The following is an 18212-nucleotide window of genomic DNA, read 5'->3' as shown; positions in this document are numbered from 1 at the left end:
CAAGCACTGAGGAGACAGTAGGCAAGTCACTTACCATAGAATTCCTAGCCTCTCATCTACTGTTATAGCCATGGCATTTATATGCCAAGTCCAGTCGGGTATCTGGTCAATGGTGACCCCAAAGATGTTGAAGGTCGGATATTCAGACATTGCTTCTTGGCATTCAATGGCATTACAATGTCAGATTCTCTTAATGGAAACTGCCTCTAACTGATGCATAGATGTTACCTTCCATTTATCAGCCCAAGTTGGACGTTGTCCTAGTCCTGTCCTATTCATATGGACTGTTTCAGTAACTGAGGTGTTGTTTCAGATGGTGCTGAACATTGTCAAATCAGTGAAAATCCCACTTTTGACTTTACAATGGATGGCAAGTCATTTATGAAGCAGCTGAAGACGGCTAAGCACCCAACAACCACAACCATTCCTGTTTATGCCAGGTGTGACTCCAACCTACCCACCGACTCCCACCCACCAATTTTTATTGACTCCAGTTTTCTTAGGACTCTTTTGTATCGTACTCTGTCAAACGCTGTCTCTTGATGTCAAGGGCAGTCACTCATCACTTCTGGAATTCCACTCTTATCATATCTGGACCAATGCTAAAATGAAGTCAGCTGCCACGTGGCCCTGGTGGAAACCAAACTGACCGTCAGTGAGCAGGTTGTTCCTTTATAAGTGCACTTGATAGTGCTGTTGACAACCTTTCCATCAATTTGGTTGATGAACAAGAGTCAACTGATAGGGTACTAGTTGGCCAGATTAGATATGTTGTGCTTTTGTGGACAAGTAATGCCTGGACAATTCCACATGATCGGATAGATACCAGTGTTGTAGCTATATGAAGACAGCCTGGCTCGAAGGACAGCCAGTTTTGGAGCAGAAGTTTCCAGTACTGTTGCTGGAAGGGTGCAAGTGCCCATAGCTTTTGCAGTATCCTCTGCCTTCAACCATTTTTTTGATATCACATGGAGTGAATCCAATTTGTTGAAGATGAACATCTGTGATGTTGGGGACCTCATAAGGACCAGTGACCCTTCTTTAGGGCTTCATGTTAATTGTTGATGTTAAGGATGCAGAAGCAAACAATAAAGAACATAACAGATGTAGATGACTGTGGTAAAATTACTTTAAATTGAACATTTAGGTAACCAGAAGCCAGTTAACAGACTGAGGCTTTAAGAGACTAGGAAACAAGTAGGATTAGAACAAAACTTGCAACTTAAATAATTGGAAGAAATTAGAACAACCTAGACAAAAATCCATTCAATAATCAATTGGAAATATAATTACACATGAACCAAACAGTAAAGACCATAACTCCTGAGTTCTGACAAGAAATAGAAAACAAGCCAGTTTATCAATTAAACTTACTCAGAGTCTTGCTTTGAAATGATAAGAATTCAACTATGTCTGGTGTGAACAGCTAAATCAATCAGTCCTAAGAAATTATAGTAAATGCATATATGCTGAAAAACCAGATACGTGAATGTGACACATGGATATAAATTTTAACGTTGCCTTTTCAGCACCCAGACCATACTACATTGTAATGTAAAAGGGGCTCAAAAACAGTAAGTACTTTTTTTCCTTTTCAAGTAAAAATGTCAGTTCCAATAGTTATTTTGTACATCAGCAATGCCCAAGTGGTATTCAGTATGGATTGACACATAGATGATGCAAAAATCAATCAACATGTTTAATATATCTATACACATATTGGAAATATCTCAAAAATCCTATCTACTTCTCACCCACATTAAATTGTTCTCCAGAATCGTATGTACCAAAACTCTGCAGTGAATCTTCACGTACAATTATTGCAAAACAGTGAGTAGACTGACTGTAAGCCACAGGGGTAGAAGTAGGCCATTCTGCCCACTGATTCTGTTCTGCCATTCAATCAGATTATGGCTGATCTGATAATCCTTAACTCCAATTCCCTGCCTTTTCCCATAATCCTTGATTTTCTTACTGATTAAAGGCGTATCTATCTCAGCCTTGAATATATTTAATGATGAAAACCTGGACAGCTCTCTGCAGTAAACAATTCCACAGATTCACTACCCTCAGAGAAGAAATTCCTCATTTCATTAAATGAGTGATGTCTTAGAGATTATGCCCTCTGGTTCTAGACTTTCCCAGAAGGGGAACAACCTCTCACCAACATTTTTTTTTAAAATGACATCCTATCTCAGAACAACTTGGGAGGCAATTACAGATGTGATTTTACACAGATCTGAGGTTGCATAAAGTTCTGAGCATACTGTCACCTTCTGCCAGCCTGCACAACTTTAAACACAAAAACAAGCTGATTTAATATTTCCTTCAGATTCACTAAGGATAACCCTGTGAAAATGAACATAAACTTGATGTTGCTTTTGGCAAGTCTTTACTTGGGATCACTTTGTCCATATACAAAGGGAACGCCTCATCTCGGGCTGCATCGTAAGACATTTTCATTGATGTATGATTCCCATGGCTAAATTTGTTTCTTTGTCAATTTTGCCCAATTATGCTCCTTTAAAATGCCTTGGGACATTTTTCTCTGTTAAAAGATGCTACAGAATGCTGCTGTTAAAGCAATGTGATGATCATACATCTTTTCAAGGTCTTCATATGTGGCTGGTTGCTGGGCCCAAACCGTTCAAGTTCCAGTTTGCTTATTTGAATTAAAAATAAATGTCAATGGTTGCTTCTTCATTGTAAAGGAACTGTAATCGCTGTGGCTTCAGATAATCTCTTACTTTATTTTTAGGGAAATGATGGATTGTATGTGATATTTTAGCGTTCTACAGGGCCTTGTTTTTCTCCATTCTTCAGTGAACAGTTAGTTGCACAGTGTGCTAATCTTCATTAGTTACCTTATTTTAAGATGCAAAGTAAAGACTGCACCTCCCAGTTGCGAACCATTTCAACTCCCCCTCCCATTGCTCAGACGACATGTCCATCCTGGGCCTCCTGCAGTGTCACAACGATGCCACCCGAAGGTTGCAGGAACAGCAACTCATATTCCGCTTGGGAACCTGCAGCCCAGTGGTATCAATGTGGACTTCACAAGCTTCAAAATCTCCCCTCACCCTACCGCATCCCAAAACCAGCCCAGCTCGTCCCCGCCTCCCTAACCTGTCCTTCCTCCCATCTATCCCCTCCTCCCACCTCAAGCCCTAACTCCGTCTCCTACCTACTAACCGCATCCCGCCCCCTTGACCTGTCCGTCCTCCCTGGACTGACCTATCTCCTCCCTACCGACACTCCCCTTTACTGGCTCCATCCCCGCCTCTTTAACCTGTCTGTCTCCTCTCCGTCTATCTTCCCCTCTATCCATCTTCTATCCGCCTCCCCTCTCTCCCTATTTATTTCAGAACCCCCTTCCCCTCCCCCATTTCTGAAGAAGGGCCTCGGCCCGAAACGTCAGCCTTCTTGTTCCTCTGATGCTGCTTAGCCTGCTGTGTTCATCCAGCTCTACACCTTGTTATCGCAGATTCTCCAGCATCTGCAGTTCCTACTATCTCTAAGGTATTGATACATTCTAGTTTGCTTCTCCACCTGTGTATATCGGAACTACCACACTGAAGAAACATTCAAAAATGTGCACGATTTAAAAAGCACCTAAGTAAACTTGGCAAAAATAGTTACTGATCAGAAGAAGAATATATTTTCACTACCTCGTGCTAGTTGACAGAAGTGACAGCCTTGAAAGCAGTCTAATTTTCAGATGCACCAAAATACCTTCCTAGCATGCTGGTAAAATACGGACTAAATCTGAAGACTGCAACTTACATCATGCTAAAATGGAAATATTTCATTTTAAAAAAAAGCAAAAATCAAGGTATACTTTTTTCCTCTAGCGAGGTTGCAATGCAAAAAGTGCAACAAAAAAAGTTAATAATGTTTTATCCCTGCACTATTTTGGCAATATTCACAAGCAAAGACCCATAAGTCATATATCTACCAATGTTGCATGGACCTTTCCCGTACTCAAATTTTTTTTTGAAAGGCAAATGAGAGTTTTCTTTTCATTTTCATCAACAATTCATTCATCTTTTTAGGTCAACTTTACAGTTTAAGTGTGAGTATTCTGAACATGTGATAACTAAATAAATAGGTTCTTCCATTATACATACACAACTTAAATTTTCAAAGCTATTCAGAGGGAGAAGAGAAAAAAAAAATCACTGAAAAATTTTGCTGTTACAGTGCAGTATGCAGGAGGTGAAATGGAGCAACCAAAGAGTGAACAGGTGGCTCAGTTCAGTACAGAAATGTTGGCCTTATTCACTATAAGAACGTGGTCTGAGTAAGTGAAATGTCTGAGTTTGGGGTAATGGCAGTGACAACAGGAAGCTGCTGAACAGTGTTAAGAAGCTGAAGTGCTTTTGTTTGAACATCTGCCAAGTTTGAGGAATTCCGAAAGGGATTTTCTCTCTACTGCCACTTCCTTGCCCCACCTGCCCCGGATTTAGTTGTTAATTCACCAGTACTCACAAATCAGAAAACTGAAAACATGTAAAGTTCTCATTCTGAGAATGATGCATGGGTAGAGGTCAGGGGAGTACAGAAATAATAAAACACAGAAAAAAAAGGAACTAAAGGAAGAAACTAAATGCAGATACACCCTATCCTCAGAAAACTGCCAAAAGCATTTGGTTCTTGATTCATACATATTTACAGCAAAATGCACCTCGTAAGAAAACAACATACTAATGAGCATATAATAAAGAACGTTAACTTTATTGTCATACGTTGAACAAAACTATGTTGGAACATAAAACTGTTGAGATGTTTATGCATAAACAAGCTTTATCATTTATGCACTGCACAACACACCCAAGCTGGCAAACACTGGCAACATGTATCAAAAAAACTGCTCAACACAAATTAGTATTATGTTTATATAATACTAAGTTGTGTTCAATAAGTGTGGACCTTAACGTATTTTAAGAGATCCAGTCAATGAATTATAAACTTAGTAATTCTACAAATTCCAAATGTTATGCAGATTACACACCATAATAATTCCCCGTACTAACCCATTTTTCATTACTACAGTGGTGATTTCCCCTCAACTAGTCTGGATTCAAATATTTCTCTCTAAAATAGTTTTCCAAAATTTGGCAATGTGCAGACTTAGGGGCACTTGAAAACCTAATTTCTAAAATGAGAACGACTAACTTATCATATATCATATCACAGAATCCCTACAGTGTGGAAACAGGCCCAACAAGTCCACACCAAACCTCAGAGCATCCCACCCAGACCCATCCCCCTATAACCCACCTAATCTACACCTCCCTGAACACTATGGGCAATTTAGCATGGCCAATCCACCCAACCTGCACATCTTTGGTCTTGGGAGGAAACCGGAGCACCTGGAGGAAACCCACGCAGACACAGGGAGAATGTGCAAACTCCTCACAGACAGTCGCTCAAGGCTGGAATCGAACCCAGGTCCCTGGCGCGGTGAGGCAGCAGTGCTAACCACTGTGCCACCGTGCCGCACTGTAGCAGATTTCTTGAAATGACTGTAATGTTATATTCTAATGTATGGATTCAAGGAGTTGAATCTACAGTTAAGTGAAATTGCTTCAGAGAATTCTGAACAACTTATAAACATAACATATTAATTTCGTGGCTGCCTATGATTTCATGGAATTTTGAAGGTGGTGACTCATATAAAGAAAACTGTTGCACAACCAGCAAACACTGCATCCAACATTTCATTTTCGTTTGATGTTTAGAATATATATTTTCCAAAATAAGTAAAAGGGAAAACATACTGGGAATTTATTTCTCCCTCTTGGTTATAAACATTACTTGTCTCCAATAATGTTCGCAAACTAAAACTAGAGAATAAGGATCAAACCCAGAACTTACCTCATCAAGTGCATCCTAATAGGTAATTGGAGTCACAATATAGTTTTCAGTTCTCAAAAGATGCATACAGAGATATATAATTTTAACTTCAATCTCAAACTGTCAGCAAAAAAAGATGCCATTTTGTATACTATTTGGTGATGATTCCTCAAGAGCATTAACAAAGTGACACTACTAAAAAACGGTAAAATTAAAAATCCTTGAATTTACATAATACCTCGCCTGGTCTCAGGGTATCAAAATTCACTTTTTGAAGTGAAATACTTTTTCAAGTGTAGCCACTGTGTAATGTAAAGAATACTAGTCAATTTTCACACAGTAAGGTCCCACAAACAGAAATTGGATAATGATCAGATAATTTAAACTGATTATCACTAAACTCTTACACTATAGTCACTGAAGTACCTTTGAAAGGGCTTTAAAAACCTGGTGGTTGTGAAAAACAATACACAAATGCAAGTTTTTCCTTTCCTTACTGATGGAATAGTGGAGGATAAATATTGCTCAAGGGATCATGAAGAACTCACCCACTTATCTTCAAAATAGGACTGTAAAATTCTTTATGGTCAAGTAAAAGCGAAGATAGCATTTTGGTTTGACGTCACCCAAACGGTAGATTTTGGAAATAAAAATCAGCTATCATCTCTCAGATGTAACAAAATACAGTAATGGCCTATATAACTGTCCAATTAAACATAGTTTTTCTTTTAAATTAGAGCAGCACAATTACAGGACAAAATGATTTTAAAAATCATAAGTTAGTGAAAGGATGGGACAAGGTAAATACAAGCAGACTAGTGTTGTTAGTTAAGAGTCTCAGGGTTGATAAATACATCAGTTAGAACAGAAAAAGGTTTTATTTTAACCTACTGTCTAATCAACTTGTTCAGAGATATTATTACATAGCTCTGGAACGGGTGGGTCTTGAACCAGGGCCTCCTGGTTCATAAGTAGGGATACTACTACTGTACCACAAGCACCCTCTTGAGCTTGTAAAATTCACTTCCAGGTATAATGCTTGAAGTACAAATAATTGGATAGATTCATGAAGGAAGACAGGATAAAGGGAATAGAGCAATAAGACATGTAATTAGAATTGTTTGCTTGCATCGGGAGCAAATGCTGACTCCGACTTTGGTTTGGGAAAATGCCTGTTTTGTATCTTGTGGGTCTGTGGGAAATTCTGTATCATATATAATCGATTACACATAACATAAAAATAACCTTATTCACACTCAACTTGACAATCTTATGAAATGACAAACTATTGCATGTGACTTCAGTCTATAAAGGAAGAACATTCACTATCCCTAGATCACCATGATAATTAATATTGAAGCCTCACTTAGGATTAATCATTTACGCTTTCTGGTGGCACTGCAGTGCAGTGATGAGAAAATGTTGCGCTGTTGGAATTATCGTTTCTTTAATAAGTTTCATTTGCTTACTCATGCAGACATAAAAGGTCAATGACAGTATTCAAACAGGTGTAAAGGGTTGTGCTAGTAAGTATTTTGAACCAATCTGTTCAGACATGTTGAGACACATTTCTGGTGCAGCTGGGATCTAGAGTCTTAGGGTATTGTAACATGGAGACAAGCTCTTCAGCCCATCATATCCATGCAGGTCATCAAGCACCCAACTACACTAATCCCATTTCCCAGCAATTGGTTCATTGCCTTGCATGCTATGTTGCTTCAAGTGATCATCTCAAAACTTCTTAAACTGTTTTAATGGTTCCCATTCTACCACACTATCAGGCAGAGAGTTCCAGATATCAACCACCCTCCGGCGAAAATATTTTTCCTTAAATACCTTGAACCCAGAATTTCTGTCCCAGGGGCAAGGACATTACCACTATGCTGTAAGAGCCTGGAGAATTCTGCTTGTATTCTAGACAACACTAATTCCTCAAACAACATCACCAAGAGAGATTAATTGGTCATTCATTTCAGCTATGGCACTTAGTGCACAAGTAGCTGTTAAGTGTCTGCATAGGTGAATGCAAATCAAGGGTTTTGCGTCACAGTGGTGGGTTTCCCTACTTCCGGGCCAGAAAGTCCATCTTCAAGTCCCAGCTACCACGAAGCTAAGTCATGATATGTCAGATTGATTTTAAAATTAATTTAGTAAGTGATTAGCACTCAAAAAGTTAGTCTTCAGCAATGAAGCGGATTGGAAAATTGAAAGGCAGAATACAAAATTTTTTTTGCTCCAATTTCAATAATAGTGCGCAGGATTCTCATACATAATTTTATGTAATTAAAATGCAATTCTGTTGAAGCAGAAGCATCTTCTCAATTACTGTGGTTTGATTTTCTAATTTGGTTTTCTTCAGTTGAAAAACCTGAAGAAATCCTTCCAAATTAAAACCACACATTCAATCTATTAACAACAAAACTTTCAAAATATTAAGAACAGGACAAAGCTCATTAATCTGTGGAAGGAACATTTTAAAACAATGAAAAACAACATTTGTACAAAAGCAAGATACCACAGAATATCATTACCTTAGACCTTTTTTAAACTTTGTCTGAAGTCATTGCTTCCTATTGGAAATACAGTATTTTAGATTTTTTCTTGATCTCAGGCACACAATAAAATTACAGCAATCCTTAAAAAGTTAGAGACAACACACCAAGATTCCCCTTCTGTAGAATGGGGACACTTTTACGGGGACAGGGACGGGGACGGGGTCGGGGTCGGGGTCGGGGTGGGAGGGGAGCGGTTTGCAGTCCGCCAGCTACAGTGCCAAAGCATACACAATGGTGCAGGATGTCCCATTTAGGAAACGGGGAGACACACAAACCATGCACTGGATAACTTAAATTTAAAAATGGGGAAGGCCAGTGCCACAGCATCTGATGGTCCCAAACCACATCAATTCACCCCGTAAACCTTTTATACAGAATATCCACACATTCTTTACTGTATCCAGAGGACAAGGCAGTGTTTGCTGACACTGGTAACTGTGGGCACTATGCACGCTCCTTCACTGCGGAAGGCACTGTTGCAGGCACTACGGTCATCATGCAGTCTTTACACGTGACATCATTATAAATCCATTACTGCACATGTGAGACTTTGACATGGGTTTCAGAGGTAGAGAGGAACCCCGGAGCGAGAAGGGGAAGCGGGCCCAGAAGCTGGGAGACCGTCTCCCCATGTCTCTCTTCCACCCCCACCCAGCTGTTTCCCAGCCCCCAGACCCCCGCCTCCAATTCACTCCCGAATCCCAATCTCCCTCCCTCATTCCAAATCCTCTAAATCTCTCCTTCCACTCCCTCCCCACACCAACCCCTGAGATCGCTTCTCGGCCTTTTGGCTAAGGTCAAGTGTCAAGTTGTGAGTCATAAGAGCCAATGAGATCGTTGCTGAATCGTGATTGGACGGTGGAAGACGTGTTGGTTGAGCTGACTTGCTATTGGTAGATCTTTATGCTGGCTTCGGCCTAACACCAATTCAGGGGAAAAGCCAATTTCGAGCTATGGCCTCAGCAAGTACCCGCGCCCCAGGACAGGTGGTCCGAAACACAGTCAGGGTGACTGTGAAGAAGGTGCACCAGTAGATCATACCTTCTTTTGAATAAAAAAAAACCGGCTTGGCTCGTTAGTCTAGGAGTATGATTCTCGCTTAGGGTACTGTGCGGTGGTGATGTGTGAGCGGTCCCAGATTCAACTCCCCAACAAGCCCTGGTTTCTTGCTTCACTTTTAGGGGCAGCACGGTGGCTCAATGGTTAGCACTGCTGCCACATTGCGTCAGGAACCCGGGTGACTGTCTGTATGGAGTTTGCACATTCTCCCCGTGTCTGCACAGGTTTCCTCCAGGTGCTCCGGTTTCCTCCCACAGTCCAAATATGCGCAGGGTAGGTGGATTGGCCATGCTAAATTGCCCATAATGTTCAGGGATGTTTAGGTTAGGTGAGTTAGACATGGGAAATGCAGGGGTAGGGGAATAAGTCTGGGTGGAATGCTCTTTGGAGGGGCGGTGTGGACTTGTTGGGCCAAATGGCCAGTTTCCACACTGTGATTCCGTGATTCTCTGTGACCGCGTGCATGATTTGAAGCAGTAAACAGCATGCGCATTGGTATCAGCAAATGCAGCCAAAAGGACAACACCAAGTTTCTGTATCACAATTATTGTACAGGAACACAATTATCAGCCCACTGGAGGCCATTGTGCCATGGCCTTTGCCTACTTAATACCTTAATTTGTAACTGATAACGAAAACATATTTAAACTGTTCTCATTTGAATGTCAGCAGAGAAGCACCTGGACTACAGAGTGTTGGCTACATAATAAAGACACCACTTGACTACTGCAACTGGACTCAATGCTAAATTTTTACAACACAGTATTTCTTGGACATTTCAAGATAAAGCTGAATGGCAAACTGAGGTGCTCATGACCTTACCGTTAAGATGGAGACAATCCTATTGGTAGCCTCTGCCCCTCAACTAGCCAATCATCCTTTAACACCCCAACTCCCATTCCCAGACATGAGTTTGCATCTTTGTCTAGTTTTTCTCCTCCCATTCATGCCTTCGGAGCTCATCTTGTCCATGAGACCCAAGGTTCCCTCATTTTTATTCCCACTAAACTAAAATCATTCAACTTACACTGTGGGTCCCAGCTACTTTTTTCTTTATTCTTCCATGGGATGTGGGATCACTAACAAGGCCAACATTTGCTGTCATCCTCAACTGCCCTTAAACAGAGTGGCCTGCAAAGCCATTTCAGAGGCCAGTTAAGAGATGCTGTGGATCTGGAGTCACATTCAGACTAGAATGCTTAATGATGGCAGATCTCCTTCCCCAAAAAAAGGACATTAGATAAGTTTTTTTAAAAACTTACTATAGATGATAGTTGCATGGTTACATTACCGAAACAAGCTTCAATTCCAGATTATATTAATTGAATTTAAATTTCCACAGCTGCTATGCTGGAATTTGAGTCATTTGCCAAGAGCATTAGCTCAGGACTTTGGATTACTAGGCCAATGACATCTCCATGTTAGCTGATTTTGTGAACAGTCCCTTTAATTTAAGTTCAAATCATATAATCTGGAATTGAAGCTAGTCTCAACAATTTGACCATGTAACTATCATCTATAGTTCCTTTAATTCTGTCTCCTTAAAAAAGCCTTAATCTAACCATTATTGCAAACAACCATCCCATCGCTTTTCTTTCCAAAGCTCTGAAAAAAGTGATTTCCAAATTTATTCTCATCTTTCTCCGATCTCCATATCTGATTCCCTCAAGGCAACTCAAGATCGTAAGTGATTCCCATGACTGTGAAAAAGGCAAAGTGTTCCTACTTTCCTTTCTTAACCTGTCTGCAACCACTGAAACAATTTACCACATCACCCTTATAAAACGTTTCTCCACTGACATCCAGCCGGGTGGGTGTGTTCTTACCTGGTTCTGTTCTTATCAATCTAATCACAGTCAGAGAATCACTTGCCTACACTTCCTGATCTCACAACAGTATATCCAATACCTTCTCCCCCTAAAAATCTATCCTTGACCCCTATTCCTTCTCATCTGAGCTTCCCAGACTAACCTGATCTGAAGAAACAACATAGTTTTCACATCTATGCTAACAACATCACCTCTCAATGACTCCACTATTGTTAAATTACCAGACTGCTTATCTGACCGAGTATTGAGTGAACAGAAATTTCTAATTAAATGCTGGGAAGACTGAAGCCATTGTCCTTCACTCTCTAAACTCCTTTCCCGACATTCCCATCTCACTACTAGCCTATTTTCAACTCTGTAATATCACCCATCCCTCAGCTCCTCTACTGCTGAAACTCTTGACTTTTTAAATTTTAAGACTAGACTACAGTATCACACTGCTCGCAGATTTCCCACATTCTACCCATTGTAAACCTGAGTTCATCCACAACCTCTGTTGCCCACGACTTAACAAGCACGTTCCATTTCCCATCGTTATTGCTAAGTGACATGGATTGCTGGTTAAGCAACGTCTTGATTTTAAAAATATTTATCCTTGTTTTCAAATCCTTCCAAGGTCTTGTCCGTCCCAACTTTAAGGTCCTCCATCTACACAATCCTGCACGATATCTGCTTTTATTTACTGTGGCCTCTTGTATATCCCCAATGTTAATGATCCAATTCATGGCCATTCATTCATTCACCAGGTCCCTGGGCTGCGGAATACCCATTCTTCACTCCTCTGCCTCACTTTCCTCCTTCAAGACACTCCTTAAAACCTCCATCTTTGACCAAACATTTCATCATCTGACCCAAGGTTTCCTCACTTCAATGTCATGCTGAACTTTATAAAGCTCCTGCAAAGTACCCGGTGACATTTTGTTGCATTAAAAGCTTTATATAAATAAGCAGTGTTGTTAATGCATACGAGATATGGAAGTGAAAAGGTCAAGTCGAGGAAGTTACGTGAGAAAGGACAGCAACGTTTCTGATCTAGTGGAGAAGGATGAAATAAAGATAGAAATTGAGAATAAAGAAATTTGCTTGTGAATAGCATAAAGAAAGAGGAAATTTAGAATATTTTGGTGTGGATGTTAGCTTAAAACTTAGGGAAACATAGAATCCCTATAGAGCAGAAAGAGGCCATTCAGCCCATTGAATTACACTGACCTTCCAAAGAGCATCCCACCCAGATCCAGCCCCCACCCTATACTCATAACCTCGCATTTACCGTAGCTAACCCACCTAGCTGTACATCCCTGGATGGTACAGGGTAATTTTACTATGGCCTATCCACTTAACCTACACACCATTAGACCGTGGGAGGAAATGAGGCACACGGCAGAAATCCACACAGACACAGGGAGAACCCACAAACTCCACACAGAGACAGTCGCCCAAGGCTGGAATTGGACCCGGGACTCTAGCACTGTCAGGCAGCATGCTGCCAGGAAGTAATTAACAAGAAATTAAAATGTCCAGGATACCAGACAAGTACACAGACAGAGTGTGACCTGGCGAGGAGAACCACACCGCCATCACAGTAATAGAACCTCAATGGATAGCAATAAACAGAGCCAGGTGGGAAGAGTTTTATACCATGGGAGTAGAGCTGCTGCCTGTATAATTCCAAGGTCTTTGTTTGCAAGTGAGCAAACATTTGAGGGAAATACAAAGAGGAATGGCGCAAATTCAACCGTCAATAGGGCTGATACAGTGGTGAAAGCAGTTAGCTGCTTCTTGAAAAGCTCACTTGGCACATGGTCCATTTCTTTTCTTACCTATTTAAAAGCTAAAGTTATTTTTCAATTTTAGTGACGAAGCAGCAGTTTAGGTTACAAAATTAAATTTTAAGAAATCAGAGTAAATTCAGAGAAAACCTGAAAAACAGTTTAAGTTGAACATCGCTAGAACTCAGAACAAGACAATAAAGATGCAGTTATACTAATTTGACAATTCACTACTATTACAGGGCTCACCATCAGAAACTACATAAAGTTTAAGTTGTATTTTCAGTGAAAGTAAAATTTAAGAACCTACATTTAACATCATCAGTCATATGATGGTGGGATAGGTAAAATGGTTAGGGATTATGCAGAACAGTTGCGATCTTGCTTTTAATAAATAATACCTTGGCATATGACCTGAGGCTGCTTTTCATTGCTAGTACACTGAAGACTATCAATGTGGTAACTGTCAGTACCCTGCTGCCTTGCTCCATGCCCATATGAAACAAATCTGATATTTAATTGATGCTTAATGAATAGTTTGTGTGCAGTACCAGACGGTAAACTAGATCCACTTAAAAATTTGAATCGCACAGCCTTCTACCATTCTCCTGCCAGACACTGGCTCCAAAGATCCAAATTCATGCATCTAAGATAACAGCACTGCATATATTCTGGCATTAGTACTGCAATTCACAAGTATCCCTGGACATGATGTTTGTCTAATAATGGGGCAAATTTCAAGTTACTTTAAAATTTGGAAGAGATTATTTCTAAACTATTTTACCATCTGAAAAAGATTAGGGAGTTACTGTCAGAAATTGGTTTAATTATTACTACAAGATTTCCAGTTATTCTCACAGTGATGCAGAAAGTAACACAATTACAGCAACTAAGCTGGTTCAGCTAAATCAACATGACAGTAACAAATGTTATCATCTGTTTGGATCTGACAGGGATGTCCTGAGAACAAACAGAACTATGAAACAGATAGGAAGCTGGAAGAATACAGCAAACCAAGCAGCATCTGGAGGAAAGGAGAAGTCAACACTTTGGGCATTACGCTTCTTCAGGGGTGAAGAGGGGTAATACCCGAAACGGTGATAAGTCCTGAAGAAAGGAAATACCCAAAATGTTGACTTCTCTTTTCCTCCAGATGCTGCCTGGCTTGCTGTGTTCTTCCAGCCTCCTGTTTGTCTACCCTGGATTCTAGCACCTGCAGTATTTTTTTTTGTCTCTAACTACGAAATGGACGACGGTCATATGTGAAATAAGGGACATTTGGATGTCTAAATATTGGGAACAAGTAACCAGTGAGGGGAAACATTCTTACTTCAATGTCAAACAAAATACAGCAAAATAATGTAATTTTAACATACATTTTAGTTCTGTGTGATGATACTATGGCTTTAAAAGATGTATTTTGTCTTAGTTTTTTTTGAAGAGATGCTTTGAGTCAGAGATTCCAAGCTGTCTTTTAAAAGCCAATAAAGGAAACAGCTTGAGATGCGCTGGATTGTTTTTCTACAAGGAACAACAATAGGAGCAGCATGAATGGGTGGAATCAGGTTCCCACAGAACCTGGGTTTTAGTTTAGCTTCCAGTAGTTGGTGGGGTTTTGAAGTTGGTTGTGGAAGCTGCCATACCACTCTCTCTACCAGAGTTTTTTTTTCCTGAACTGGAGAAGCATCACACATGACAATCTACTTTACTGAATTTGCCTTTGCCAAGGGCATGTTTATGGGATGTTACCATGCTGGAATAGTTGCTGTTTAGTACCTAAATAAATCTATTATTCTGCTAATCTTTCCAATAGAGTTACAATTATGACAATTCTTCTTTCTTTTGTATGTATTTTAACTTCAGTATAAGAATAAGGTGTGCATTGCTTAAAGTCTAGTAGTGTGACCAATCAAATCACATCTGAAATGTAGCACCTTATACTTGCCTGTAAATAAAAGTTAGGGTCTAGGCTACTTCCTTTATACATGTTGGAGGGTTTGGTCTGGTCTATAACAAACACACCCAGTCTTTCTGTTACTTGACTACTATTAAACTATTTTCTAATAGGCCCAACTTTAACAAACAAAACAAAGTTACTGAAATAAACATTATGTTCAGTCACTTCTAAATCCTACCATTTACTTTAGAAGTGGAATTTATGTTTGAAAAATTCTCTTCCATTCTGGTGAAGATAACATTTCAAGGGCTGATCTTATTCAAGTGGTAGGAGCATCGTGATGGACAATCACAATAGGATGAAAAAAGGTGAATCTATGATAAGCCAAAGTAGCAAAGGTTGCTGCAGGACAAAGCTCCTGTGCAGATTCTAAAAGACTTAGAGATGCTTTCCCATCTTTTAACCCTTGTAAATGATATCCTCCCGCACCCCCACCACCACCATTTCTGATTCAATTGACTAACACGTGCTATTGTCATTGAACTAGCAGTCCAGAGGCCCAGATTAATGTTTTGGCAACATAGGTTAAAGTCCAATAATGGCAGCCAGTGCAATTTAAATTCGTTTAATAAAGCTAGACTCAATAATTGTGCCATGAAACTACTACTGCTTATTGTAAAAACCTATTTGGTGCACTAATATCCTTTAGAACAGAATACTTTCCAATCCTACCTGCTCTGGCCTATGTGACTCCAGATCCATTGCACATAGTTGATGCTTAACTGCTCTGTGAAATAGCACAGCAAACAATTCAGTTTAAGGTCAATTAGGGATGTGCAAAAAACCCTAGCCTTGCCACTAACGTCCATATACCATGAAAAAGAGCTAAAATACATGTTTCCTTAGTTTCATCCTTTTATGTAAAACACGGGTGCTGATGGCCTGCAGCAACTAGTTTAAAAATGAATTCAAACCACAGTTTACACCAAAGGACTCCAGTTTTTATGGATATTGCTCTGCTGATGGTTGTGAAGAGTTAGTTCACTTCCCTCACATATACTCTCTCTCAGCCAGTCCCTACAATTATAATTAGCATTTTTTGATTAAACTTAAATAATCAGGAAACAAAAAAATTTAATGATAATTCATATTATGCTTTTAAATGGAGTCTTTGTGATTCACTTTAAACCATTTGAAACTTAAGAGCAATGACACATGGTACAAGATTACTAAACAAGTTATTCTTATAATGAGGATTATAAAAGTACAAGTCTTTCATTTACAAACATCTGATCCAAAAATGGCCCAAACAATGCATGAAAGAGAAGCAATGTAATTTACAGAGTTTATTAAAATGGTTTATTTAAAATAAACAAGATAGCAATACATGATATTTACAAAACTATTCTGAATGCTATGACTTCAACTTCCAGTTTCAAATAACATCACATTTTCTCAAATTCGGATTTTGAGTATTTTCTAACCCTCAGTTTACTTCTTCTTAACATAACAGTAAGCACAGGTTAATCCACACAAACTAAGGGATACATTTCAATCACGAGGGCTGCTATATGTCCAGGGTCCCACTCCAGTCACTGTATTGTCGCTCCTCCCTTGTTCTCTAACAGGGTGCAGATCAGCAGGTACCGAAAGCCAACTAGTATTGTACTCTGGTTACTGTTCACCACATGAGAGACCAGACCAGAAATCAAGTCAAACATAAATTTGATACTGGGAAACATATAGGAGGTTAACTACATTTGTATGTCAAAAGACAAGCATGATATTTGGGGTGTGTATCTTTCATCATCTTGTTTTTGTTTTCTGATGCTGACATGCACTGTTCTATGTGTGCTGCAATTTTTTTTTTAAACAACTGCAGCGTTTTGATTTTCCAGATCTCAAATTAATGACTGGACTAGGACAATACCATTGTCCAATGAGCTATTTGAGGAAGTATTATTAACATTTCTGACACTTGGAAGTACTTTGAGCATAGATGGGAATGACAACAATAAACAAGGAATAAAATCTTAAACAAGAGTTAAAAATCACCATCATAAGTTTTCATGTATTATAATACTCCTTTTTTACCTGTTTATTTATACGTTGCAACCTCACACAAATGGGAGTAATCCAAGTGAACAAAGACATTTACGTTAGGGCAGATATTTGACAGATAGGATGGATTTAGTTTTGAAAAGCTTGAATACTGAGCTGTATATTTTCTAAGAGGCTATCTGCCAAGAGTAAACTTGGTACATTTATCAATCAAATGCTATTCTTTTCTCCTTGGTTGCAAATGAGTTACAACCTTGAGATATTTCCAAAGCATGTTGACGAAGAACTGCTTCAATCATAAACAGAACAAACTATCATTATAGCAGACTTTATCCCAAAACAATGCGACAGAATATTCCACACAAGTGAAAGAGGCTTCAGTGTTTGTGATCATTCGAAAAGATAATTCTACAGTCACACAAACTATACATGGGTCCTTCACAATGGCATAATATTCCAAGTAACACACCATGATGCAATATCTACTTTTATCAGTAGATATTTTGATTTTGCCCTCTAGGTTTTGAAAAAGAAAAGACAAATTGAAATAATTATGGCTATAAGCATGGATTTAAATCTAACACTTTCCCTCAAAATAATCTGCCACTCTCCAACCAAAAGGCCAGGTTCATAATCTTCTAAGAGACCCTTGGAACAATTTCTGATCGCCAATGGGTTGTAAGAGAGTTGCTCAAAGCAAATGCTCTTCTGCGTATTATTTTCTTGTCATAGATATTTGTATGGACTCTGCCATAGATGAATTCCTGTACAATCTACCATTCTAAAGCACTATATAACAGAATGCTGGTGAATTATACCATGCATCCGTACCAAATGTTCTAACCACACATTGTATTTTACTCTAATGTATCACACTGTCAATGTTCAAGAAAGGTTGGACATTTTAGTCATACTCACACAAACTATCATTCATCATGGTGATCCTACTCAGAGCCACAACAAAACTGCCAACACTCCTTTTGTCAACAGACAACCTGGTCAAGTCTAATACAACTTACTCTAAGAAAAACTAATAACCTCTCACTTGCACCAACTATTTCAGCCAATATAATGGCTTGAGTGGACTTTCATACCATACCTTAAAACGTGATTTTTTTTCATGACAACACAGACACAAGTAGTATTTGCCCCATGTCAATATTACCCAAACATTTTGCAGTGGGTG

At 39.3% G+C, this 18212-nt stretch overlaps 1 protein-coding gene across 1 annotated transcript in view; it reads right to left on the bottom strand.

Annotated features, from left to right (window-relative positions):
* bmpr1aa (bone morphogenetic protein receptor, type IAa) overlaps positions 1-18212 on the bottom strand; it is a 201073-nt gene that overhangs the window by 181959 nt on the left and 902 nt on the right. The gene's annotated exons all lie outside the window — the stretch shown is intronic.

This window comes from Rhincodon typus, chromosome 34, assembly GCF_021869965.1.
Source record: "Rhincodon typus isolate 14 chromosome 34, sRhiTyp1.1, whole genome shotgun sequence".
In the NCBI taxonomy this organism is placed as follows: domain Eukaryota; kingdom Metazoa; phylum Chordata; class Chondrichthyes; order Orectolobiformes; family Rhincodontidae; genus Rhincodon; species Rhincodon typus.
This window is presented reverse-complemented; position numbering and strand designations above follow the sequence as displayed.